Here is a 10,904-nt window from a genome sequence, read left to right as displayed (position 1 = left end):
CCTTCCTTGAAAGTCGGAACCAAGAAACCACACGAAACGCTTCTCGGAGCCACGGATACGACCTAAACCTGCGTACAGGCGCAGGTACGAAGAGCCCAGCCGAGCCAGCCCAGCCAACCGAGGGGGCGTGGCCTGGTTCCAAATGCAAAGGGCATTACTACAGGCGAACGTCATCCCGGCGCCCATTATCAATGCTATTGCTTCACGTATCGGCTGCCTCTAAGCGCGGGTAGACAGATACAGACGTGTCGTCTATGTACTCTGTAGAAAACATCATAGCCCGGTTGTAGTAGTAGAGAGGCGAGTCCAGCCGAGAGCAACTAACATGACGAAAAGAACCATTTCACTCATCACTATATGTCATTATTGTGTTCAATTGCATTTTATTCTTACCTCACTCATCCGATCAGAGTTCTCTACTATGAGGTGCAGGGTGGGAACTAGTGTGCGCTTGATGGGGAAACGCTGCGGCAGAGGAACCGCCCGTTCCTGATGTTGCTGACTGAAAATCCTCCAAAGACCTGCAGTAGGCGTGTTATGTGCGTTAGGATTGGTATGCAGGACGGCGCGGGAGACGGGTGCTTTTTCTGTGTACTGTGTATCACCACTTTTTTTTTTGTTCTGATTTTCTTTTCTGCTGAGCCCATCATCCGCAGCAGCCCCCTCTTTGTCTGATTTCGGGGTTGGGGGCGCAAAGAGACAGAAGAAAAGAAAGAAAATTCGTTATTCGTCATGGAGGGTGGCATTCCAATCCTCTCTTCGTGTCTCTTCATGCAATGCTCTTTTCTCTCTCTCACGCGCGCGCTCGCGCTCTGCTTGACTTGCAGCACTAGATGAGCCACTCTGATGACTTGAAACCGCCTTTTGCGCCGCCATGATCATTCAGGTTGCGTACGCCATTCTCGTCATCGGTCGTTTCGCTCTCACTCGCTCATCATCACACCTACGCAACCTGTCCAACGGGAACATCCATTAATCAATCAATCAATCGTTTCGCAGAGAACCAACCCACCCAGATCCACCGAGTATGCCCGAAATGTACACCTGGCACGAATACTAAATGTGGGGTGTACGACTAAGTCAGGTAAGGTAATCCCAGCAGTCTGGACTCTCTGGACCGTCGAACCATTGTCAGCTATCTTTACCACTATCAAATCTTTCCATGTACCGTGTCAACTACGCACATTATCTCTGGTCGCCCAGCCAGTGTAAAGTCAGTTCGACGTAGCTAGTAAATAATGTATTCCATACGGTGCTTATTACCTAGTTTTAGTGAGCCAAGCCAGACATCCAAATGTAGGTCCAGGCAGACAAGCGCAACTCTCATGAAAAGCGATAGCTCTCGCCGGGCAGTGCAGGTCAAAATGATGATCACTGGCAATAGTCAGGTAGAGGGAGATAACTGGGCTGGCGCGGAACAGAAAATAGAAAATGTCAATTTTGTGTGAGCTGAATGTATGATTCTGTATTCCGCAGAATAAATGTACGGGATATGCGTATGCGTGTGTGTCTGTGTGTGCTGCGTGCACTTTGAATATCACCCCGCAAGCGGCCGGGGTGCAGCGAAGCCAATTCGCGCTTCCCCCTCTCAGTCTGCCCGATTGGGGAATTGAATTCTAACCTCTTTATTTTCTTCTACTTTTTTTCCCCTTATTCCCTGGGCTGTATGATAGTTTGAAACGACCTGTCATGCGATAACATCAAGATATCATTTTGCATAGACTTTGGGACTTTGAGGACAAAGTAGGTTGGGCCATGGCTTGGATGAAAAACAACGGGATCAAAAGAGGGGAGCAATGAACCGTCAACAGCCCCCAGGCATCAAGGTTCCCTGGCTGAGCTGGGCTTGATCAACGTTGGAGCTAAGAGGCTAAATGGCGTATACATGAAATCTATGTCAAAAAAGAAGCGCAGAGCCGCTGACAACCTCACTTGTTGTCTCAGTGCGGGATTTGCCTAGCTTCCAGTTCGCGCTGGCCTGCTAAAAGACAAGTCAAAGTCAATCAACGTGGCTACCGGGATGGGATAGTAGCTCGATCACACGATCCCCCCCAGGAATTCTAGTGGTAGGTAGTAATAATGCAGCAACATAGCAAGTATACTGTGACTATGAGAGCTTGCAAATACAATAATGTGGCCAACCTTGGTCGTCGCCGCTTGCCGTCCAAAAGCAGAATCATTCCGTCCGTCCCGTATAGCGACTATTGGATTATCACCGCTGACCGGATTCTCTCTCGCTCTTCGGTGCTTACAGATAGCGTGCCGATGAATACATATCATACACCGTACGTATACAAGGAAAACACGAGACGCAATATGAGCAAATCGGGTGGGTTTCGTCAATGGTCATGTATCCGCCTAATCGAATCCACAGCTACACATTACTCTGGGTAAGGTACATAATTCATTTCTTCCATCTCTTTTTCGATTCTAGTCAGTATTGTTTCCATAAGATCATCTAGATAGATAGGCTGCTGTCGGTAAGCAGCTAATATAGTAACATCCCGATTGAGCGAAACCTTTGTCATTGTGCAACGAACAAATGCTGTCGAATCGACTGAATTGGTCCCTCACTTTCTCTTACTCTCTTCAGAGCTGATGCAGCATTCCGTTTGATTGACTCGGCCAAGTGACGAGTATTCCTGTTTGGGTTGGTAGAGGATATACTACACAAGCACCACTATGGCACCATGATGAGCTAGCGACTCAAACATGGCCCAGCTTCCGCGAGCCAATGCTGTCTCGTTATTCCTGTTCCTGCATCCACTGTCCATATCCATTACGAAGCCGGCATCAACATGCAACGCTAATGCCGTTGCTGCATAATATATGCCCATGCACGTTTAGTCGGTCTGCACCTCTTACTGCGTTATCCTTTTCGGCCAAGACATCCCGATAGGAACAGGAAAGCAGGCGGTGATTACCACTTTGGTGCACGTGCCGAAGATTGGGGCCAATCTGTTTCCTTCTTTTCTTCCTTGGTTGCTTCTCCTCCAGACACCACTCACTCACTGCAGACTCTCTCTCTCCCTCTCTCTGTACCTGTCTGTCTTGATATCGAACATGGCCCCTCCACAAAGAAACTAGCCATGTCCACTCACAGTAATGAATGAATGAATCAGTCAATTAATTATCGTCGGCCTGTGTCAAGGTTCCCTATCCGCCAAGCCGTCGTACAGGCACTTGCGCAGGGGCCGTCCAATGACATGTGCTCTTTCAGAACACTTGTTTTCCTCATTCAAGACATGTTCCTGCAGCAATTTTTTTTTTTTTTTTTTTTTTTTTGGCCGGTGGTGTTCTGCTCCAATACAGGCTGCACGATTTTTGCACACTCTGGCATTAGAGTCCAAAACTGCATAAAACATCACAGGCCCTTTTTTATCCTTCCAGCCAACCCAGCCATTTTTTGTTTTTTTTTTCCCCTTCCCCAGGCGGCACACACATACACATACAGGATGCATGCCGACCTGCAGATGATCTCCCACTAAATAAACAATTGTCCGTCTTCTCTGCCCGAAAGTCAAAAACGAGCGCGCGATACGAAGGTTTATTCAGGTCGGAGACATGCCGAAGGTTTGTACATCCGTCATGGATAACCATATTAATCTTATGTATGCATGATTTACGTCTTTGTCTGTCTTCTACAAATTTTTATCTATTTTTTTTCGCCGCCTCTGTCCTTCCGACTGCTGGGAGTTACTCCGTACACAGTATGATTTTTGTCTTTGGCTTTTTTCTTCAACGAACTGGTCTGGGCTTTTTGGGTCTCGCTGGGCTTCTGGCTGGAACTTCAGGTCAGTATCGGATAGAGCATCCGGACTTCCTAGTAGCCCATCATACAAGAGTTGCTGGAGCTCCATTTCGTCCAGACCGAAATCTCATACACAAAAAAAGGCTCGTCCATGATATCCATCCGCCCACTTTGGGGCGGCTGAAGCTCCGCGGTGTTGCGGAATAGCATCAACGCCAGGCGTTCGTTGCCCTCGGGTGGTGGTGGTGGGTGGTCAATGCCCACGGCCATATTATCAGCTGATCGTATCCTCCAATGAATAGAAGTTTCCACGCATTGCAGGCATCTCATTCGCGACTCGGAGAGGCCTTGAGTGGTGCCATTGAAGCTGTGACGGTGACCGGGGGGGGAACAAAACGCTCGGGACAATTTTTTATGTAACTTACATTGTATGGATGGTACGCACACAGACATACACACATAATCACTGCATTCATCTGAAAAGAATGCTGGCCTGGCTTGCATGACCCCCGGTCACCGTTTTTGTGTCCCGAGCTCTCGGTACCTGGTGGTGATTGGCTCTCTCTTGCATACTGATGCATGTTTGCTCATGGAACCCGCAGATAGTTGCAGTAACACTCACTAACCAGAGGCAGGCAGTCAAGGCACTCGGTGCTGTCAGTCCTGATAATGGGCAGCGAGATACTGCATACATTCGCACATATACACATACACTACTGTATGGTGACCACCACTTGACATGTGCCACCTTACCCAATATGGGCTTTTCTTGGAGACACAAACTTCAGGCCTTTGGGCCGATCTCTCTCTATTTCGCCCGCGCCATAGCCCAATCCAATTCCAAAATTCGCCTCCTGCTGAAAGGAAACGAGAATAGTCTCTTTTTTGGTCCCTTTCGCGGAAGTCGTATGTTTAGGCCGCGGCAACCAGTGAAAAACGCAACAAGGAACGGACCACACCCTGGCTGGCGAGGCAAGGGAAGAGAAAAAAAAACAGAGTCAGGTCCCAGGGCTCCCGCAACCAACCAAACCCGTACTTAGATGGCCGGAAATCATGGGAGCGGCCCGCGATTGTCTACTAGGAAGAAGAGGCAAACTATTGTCCATTAACCCCCGGATTTGCAAGATGAACGAGAAGGGTTTTTCGTTGCAACAAATGAACGCCTGAAAGAGGCCCGTTACGTACTTTGGTTCCTTGGTTAGCAAGCCCGGGGATGCGCACCCGCCGGCCTAGTTCCAGTGGTAGACTGGCGGTTAGTGTACGGAAACCCGTAGGTAGTGAAGAGCGTCGTCCAGAAAAAGTAGAGTATGGAGGTCCGGCCGCCCGGACGTGGGTCCCCGTAGGTAGGTAGGTGTTTCTGTGACTTGACGGTGAGAGCGAAAATGGGAAGGCCAGCGAACAAGCGAACAGCAGCAGCATGTCTGGATGGATACTGTATAACAACACATCTACACTGGCGGTCTGCGATTCCCTTGTGCACAACAGCGGTCTGTCAATGGATAACACACGTATGTACGGTACTAGACGCACTACGGATACATACCCAGCACAGACGACGACAAGCGTCCAATCTGCGATTCGCCTGTCCATAAAAATGCCCTCTTGGCGGTGGATTTGGTACGCACCCCTGGCAGGCTGCCAGCCAGGATCAATATCCTTCTGGAAGATTGGAAAATCATTGCCGGCAAATATTGGGGACCAACCGCAAGTCTGGTACTCGCCAGGGTATTCGGTCCTAAGTGGTCCCTGACAACCATCCTGGCAATGGCACCCAAGGCAACCCAGCCAGCGGGCAAGCAGGCCGCTATGTACATGGTAGTGTAATGTAGTGTTGTAGTTGGTTTAGTGAATGCACCCCACGAATGAGTTGAATGAGATGATTCGGCGGTGGCAAACAGAAGGGGAAAAAAGAGAGTTACTAGTTAGTGCTCTGTACTTGGTAGCGATGATGCCTTCCGAAATCAGTAATTCATGGAGGATAGTGCCGCGGCAACTGGCCCTAGCCATCCCTCTCCCCGGGAACGTCTCGCTTGCATTTCTATAGTCCATGTCAGATTATACTAGTGTCACGAAGGGTATCATCTTCTTTCATTTTTAGTTTCCCCAAGGGTCTTCTTTGCTCTCGTCATTTTGGGGGTCCTGTGTCTGTGTGTTCCGTGAATCGTCGCTGCAGCTCATTCATGGCGAACCGATAGCAGACGATAGAACATGATGCTAACAAGGTTGCTAGGGTTTTCCCTTGATATCCTTGATCGTGCCGTCGGCTTGCCAAGATCGTTCCGACGAGATCACCCTCTCCCTGCAAGCAACACTCATGCGGGCGGAGAAGGGCAACCCAGGCTTGCCAGGCACCTTGACACGCTTCGGTCGCAGAGCAGAAATACGACATGGGGTATTTGTGGCTCTTGCCATCACCGCGGTCCCCATTTCCCAGACTCCGGTTCCATTTCCAGTTCCAGTTCCAACACACGGTGACGATGGCAGACAAAGCAAACAGGGTAGGGTGCCAGGTACACCTACAGTGAGAGTCCCAGAAGCTATTCAGAAGGGCGGGGACAATTGACCAGCAACCCCAGTGTGCCCCTCCAATCCATACCGCTAATGCAGGTTCCGACTCCCCCGATTGGTGAACTTGGCCCTGTCAATGGGTTTCAATGGGTTTTCTAGAAGGATAGAAGACGCTGAAACACATTGCAAGAGAACAATAACGAGCTCCATTCACTCTTTGCTGCTGCCAGAGAAGCGGTCCCAATTATCCCGCATATCAATAGTCACTGACAATTTCGAGAGCGCAATCATATCCAGGGCACGCACGCACCGTTGGCACGTACACACAAATCCACTTCACGTCAAATGTTAGGACTCGGTTAGACCACCCATCGACTGATGGCACTTGCTCTCACACTACTGTTGTACTGGTTGCTTGCTTTGCCAGCGGCCCATTTTCCAGGGTTTCTCCAACGGGAGATCAAGGATTCGGGGCTCTAGATCAATCGAAGAGCCCCTTCCCTTTCCCATCGACGGTGTAAGGGACGAACGAAGCCAGCCAAGCAAGCAGGCAAGCAAACGTAGACAGAGGAGGGGACCCCCAAAGTCCAGAAAAACGTCAGAGCGTCCACCAAAAAGAAAGAAGTAAAAGAGGCTCCATAGGTTGCTGACAGCCGCCGTTCCGCACCCGCTGCTGTCAAGCTGTCGAACACGTGGGGCAGGAACAGCACCACGTTGATGCCCTCTTGGCCCATTCCTCGAGTCCCTCTCGCGGCCCTCGGGGACGTGGGGCAATTTTTTCTCTTTACCCTCTGTCAATTGGGTATTTGTGAGGGCATCATGCTGACCATTGCACTGTAGACGTGGGCGTTGACTGGTAGGCAGGTATGTTAGGTAGTTAGTCCGGAGAAGTCGGTGAGCTATTATCATGTAATTTACACATATCCCATATATCCGGGGCCCATGGGGATTGGGGACCGCCAGCAAACCTCGCTTCTGGCTTTTGCACTCCAACACCCCCGTCGTTGGCAACGGCAACGCCGTATAGTGGAGGACAGCGGATGATTACCTTGAATCCCGCCGAATTGTTCATGATTTCCGTTCCGAACGAGGGACTTTTTTTTTTCTGCCTATGCGTTTGTGTGTGTGCGTGTGTTCATGATCACGATTCGCTAACCTAGGTGAACCACCCACACTTGATACAGGTACAGGCACATCCATATCCATACACACAAACCCCATCTCCATTAGGCGGCTGAAAATGATAGCGATTTCACCACGGACCCGCCCGACTTTCTTCATCGGTGGGTCTACTATTTAAAAAAGGTACGGTTGTTGTCGCTGTGAGCCGCCAGAGTCATACGTACTACAATCAGAAGATCCCAATCAAACGTGAACATCTCGCGCGAATCTGCCATATGCACCCCGAGGTCATGGAATACTTTCGAGAAGGGTTCGCTCAAACCTTATTTCCAGGCGGCCCTGGCAGCTGGGAGGTCCGGCTGGTTTCCGGCTGGCCGCGACTGACATGACTGGCTGCTTGCATCCCACCCATCCCCCCCATAGATAAGAGAAAGAAAGAAAAAGCGTGTGAGAGTGTTTATGTGTATGAGTTGGCGTGCGGATGGAGTCCACCTCCAGTGTGAGAAGAGCATAGCGCTCCGGTCTAGCAGAGGACGATGATCCTTGATTCGGGTTAGGACTTGTCGTTTCATGGCCAGGCCTTCTACCAGGCTTGCGAGGCTACCTGAACAACCTTGAAATCTTGGCAGCTACTAGTAGTATATCTCTATCCAAGCAGACTTTTCCATCTCTACGCTGTATGTTATATCAGATACAAGAAAAGAGGGTTTACGTAAAGCTGTATCTGGGTGGCGAGGGAATATATCGCAGGATAAACTACATCGTGAAACAGACAAATGGCCGGGCAGGTAACGAAGGGGAAAGAAAGAGAGAAAACGTATGGTATCGGTCGACCTCCTTCCGTTTCATGCCGGACTCACAGTTGAGCCGAACCTCGAGGAGTGAAGAAGAAATAATCTATCTTTGGTAACATGGGCAGTTTCATCAATTCGAGGGCCAATCCAATCACCACAATCGCCCAGTGAGTGGCATTAATTGGGACCCCCATGCAAAAATCTGCTGCTGCTGCAAGTTTGCATTGAGGCTCAAAGGTCCACAACCCACGTGCGCCCGACTAACGAACGACATGCGACGACGACGAAGACGACGGCGACAACTTGACCTACCACTTGGCTGACTGCTTGCTCGTATTGCTACCTGACCTGCACTGTTGTGTACGAAAGAGGAACAGGGCCTTGTTGGAATGACAAATAGCATGATTCAGTGCATTGTTGTTTGATTGCCACATCTGGACAGCATCGACGACAAGTACAGGTCGCCAAACAGAGCCCAATGCCCCAATTGGGATACACTGACTCTTCGGAAGTGGCAAATCTGGCAAGGGACCCGACAGAGTGGTAGTAGTAATTTCGATACATTTCTACACTATCTGTTGCAAAGGACCCTTTCAGGGTCCATGACAAACGACTATTTCACCAACTACCAAGGGGATTGCGCAAAGGGACGTGATGCAATATCAAGGAACGGTTGGTTCGGAAAACAATACTTGTGTAGATGCTGGCTAAGCCTTTTGTGTGCCCCAATGCCCAATTATGCGGCTCAATGGGAAGAGGGTCCCGGGTGAGACGACGGCGCCGTGAGATTTGGGGATGATTTTCCCAATTTTCTCCATTAGACTGACGTCGGGCTTGAATGAAGTTTGCCACCCAAAAGAAAAATGAATGATCGCCCTCTTATGATTGACCATTTAACGACTGGCCGGAAGATCTGAGTAGTGGCAGTTGGGTAGCTTGGCAATTTGGTAGTACATCTGGATAGGTAGTGTGGTCGTTGGAATACGTAGTCGTTCGGGAGGCCACCCAACCAACCCGCAAAACTCCAACGAAATCATCATTGACTGGGTCTTTGCCTGTTCCTGCATAAGTTGATGTTCTGGCTAGGAAAGAAGGCTCTTCTCCACCCCCGGGCGCGAGCCGATGTGCTCGTTGGTTCACGACCGGCCTCAACGCCGTCTCTACGACGGTGCCAAGTAGCTTGTCCGAATATACCGGGTTTCTACCAGGGAAAACCGCAATCAAGAAATGCCATTTTGTGTGCATCGGAAACAGGCATGGCTTGACCAAAAGTAGATGATCGCGGGCAAGCCAAACAAAAAACGGCTCTATACCACTCTGTACACTACACTGCATTATTTACACCACACCATACTACACTTTTCCTAACAAGTCCCACCCATCCCTCCAAGCTTGCTGGGCTACGGCTGACTTGACGACAGTCCTGATCACTAAACACTTGAGATTTGGTGACCCGGCCGGCCATGAACCTTTTGCTCGGGAAAGACGCCTCCCGCAACGGCGGGAAACTCTCCCCAGGCAATCTCATCATGCTCAATACACACCCGGCTGGTTTTTGTTCTCGACTGTGCGCATAGTGCGAACTTAGAGTAGTCACACACACTTACACAACAAGTTGTGTCAGCAAGTGACCTCTCAACGAGGGTGTCGTCAATTTGCTCTATCCCTCTTGTGTCATGTCTGTTGGCCTTGACTCGGAAAGAACTCAGTAGCCTGGTCCCGATACGGGTTCGAACAAACTTGGTCTTCCCCCAGGTTTGTCAGAGCCCCCAACGGGAAAAAAAAAGGGAAAGAGTAGAGATCTGTAGGGCTGGTGTCGGACTTTTTTCTGCACCCCCCTTCTCTGTCAGATTCTGTCTAGTCCTTCGTATCTAAACAAACTTGGAAGCCGTTTGAAAGCACCAGAGGCGTACGCGACATGTAAACGGTCTTCAGCCGGGCTACTATCTCGCGCCCCCAATCCTGCTGCTGGTTTTCTTGAATCTTTCCCTCCTGGAGACGGGGTGATAAGACTAATGTCATGACAGATCACTGTGGCTTTGCTTTGCTTCTAGAGCTGATAATCATCTTCTTTCGGGTCAGCTTCTGGTGAGAATCTAGGGCTGTTTTCCGTTTCCTCTCCCCCCCAACTCGACTCATGGGAATCGAGCTGAGTGATTTGGCGAGCTTCTGGCGCGAGAGGGCTTTCTTTCGTTATCGAGATTTTCCCTCGATCTTGATCTCTCTCCCCCAAAGAGAGGCAGGCTTGTGTGGAATTTGCGCACGTGCAAAGTCTGGGGTAAACGAAAACAAGGGCAAGAATGGATGAAGCGACCTCAGAAGCCAATTCTCACGCCACCTCAGATAGATCGTCGTGTCCCGGGCTCCGGACTTGTTGCCCGCCGGCCGCAAGTTTTCCCCAGTTTGCTTTGATGTCTCCTCCCGGAAAGAAACGATGCCATTTTTCCCTCTGGAGGGGGGGGGGATCGCCCGCCCGTACCAATGGCAGCCCCTTCCCCCAGGCTTGCTTTAGAGCGCCAGACCAAAGGACTACCTCGGCTTTGCTTTGCCTTGGTTTCGTCTGATGTTCTTTTGTCTGTTGCCGGTTGCCTTGTTTACCGTTGCCGATCCATGGAGAACCAAATGTGGACTCAGCTCGGGACGCTTGTATTGTGCGCGCGCGCGTCTAGGTGACCTTAAAAAAATGATATGTGGTGGTGGTTTGAAAGTGGTGTGGTGTGGTGTGGTAG

The sequence above is a fragment of the Pestalotiopsis fici genome (genome assembly GCF_000516985.1).
Source record: "Pestalotiopsis fici W106-1 unplaced genomic scaffold PFICI_Scf_1, whole genome shotgun sequence".
Classification (NCBI taxonomy): domain Eukaryota; kingdom Fungi; phylum Ascomycota; class Sordariomycetes; order Amphisphaeriales; family Sporocadaceae; genus Pestalotiopsis; species Pestalotiopsis fici.
This window is presented reverse-complemented; position numbering follows the sequence as displayed.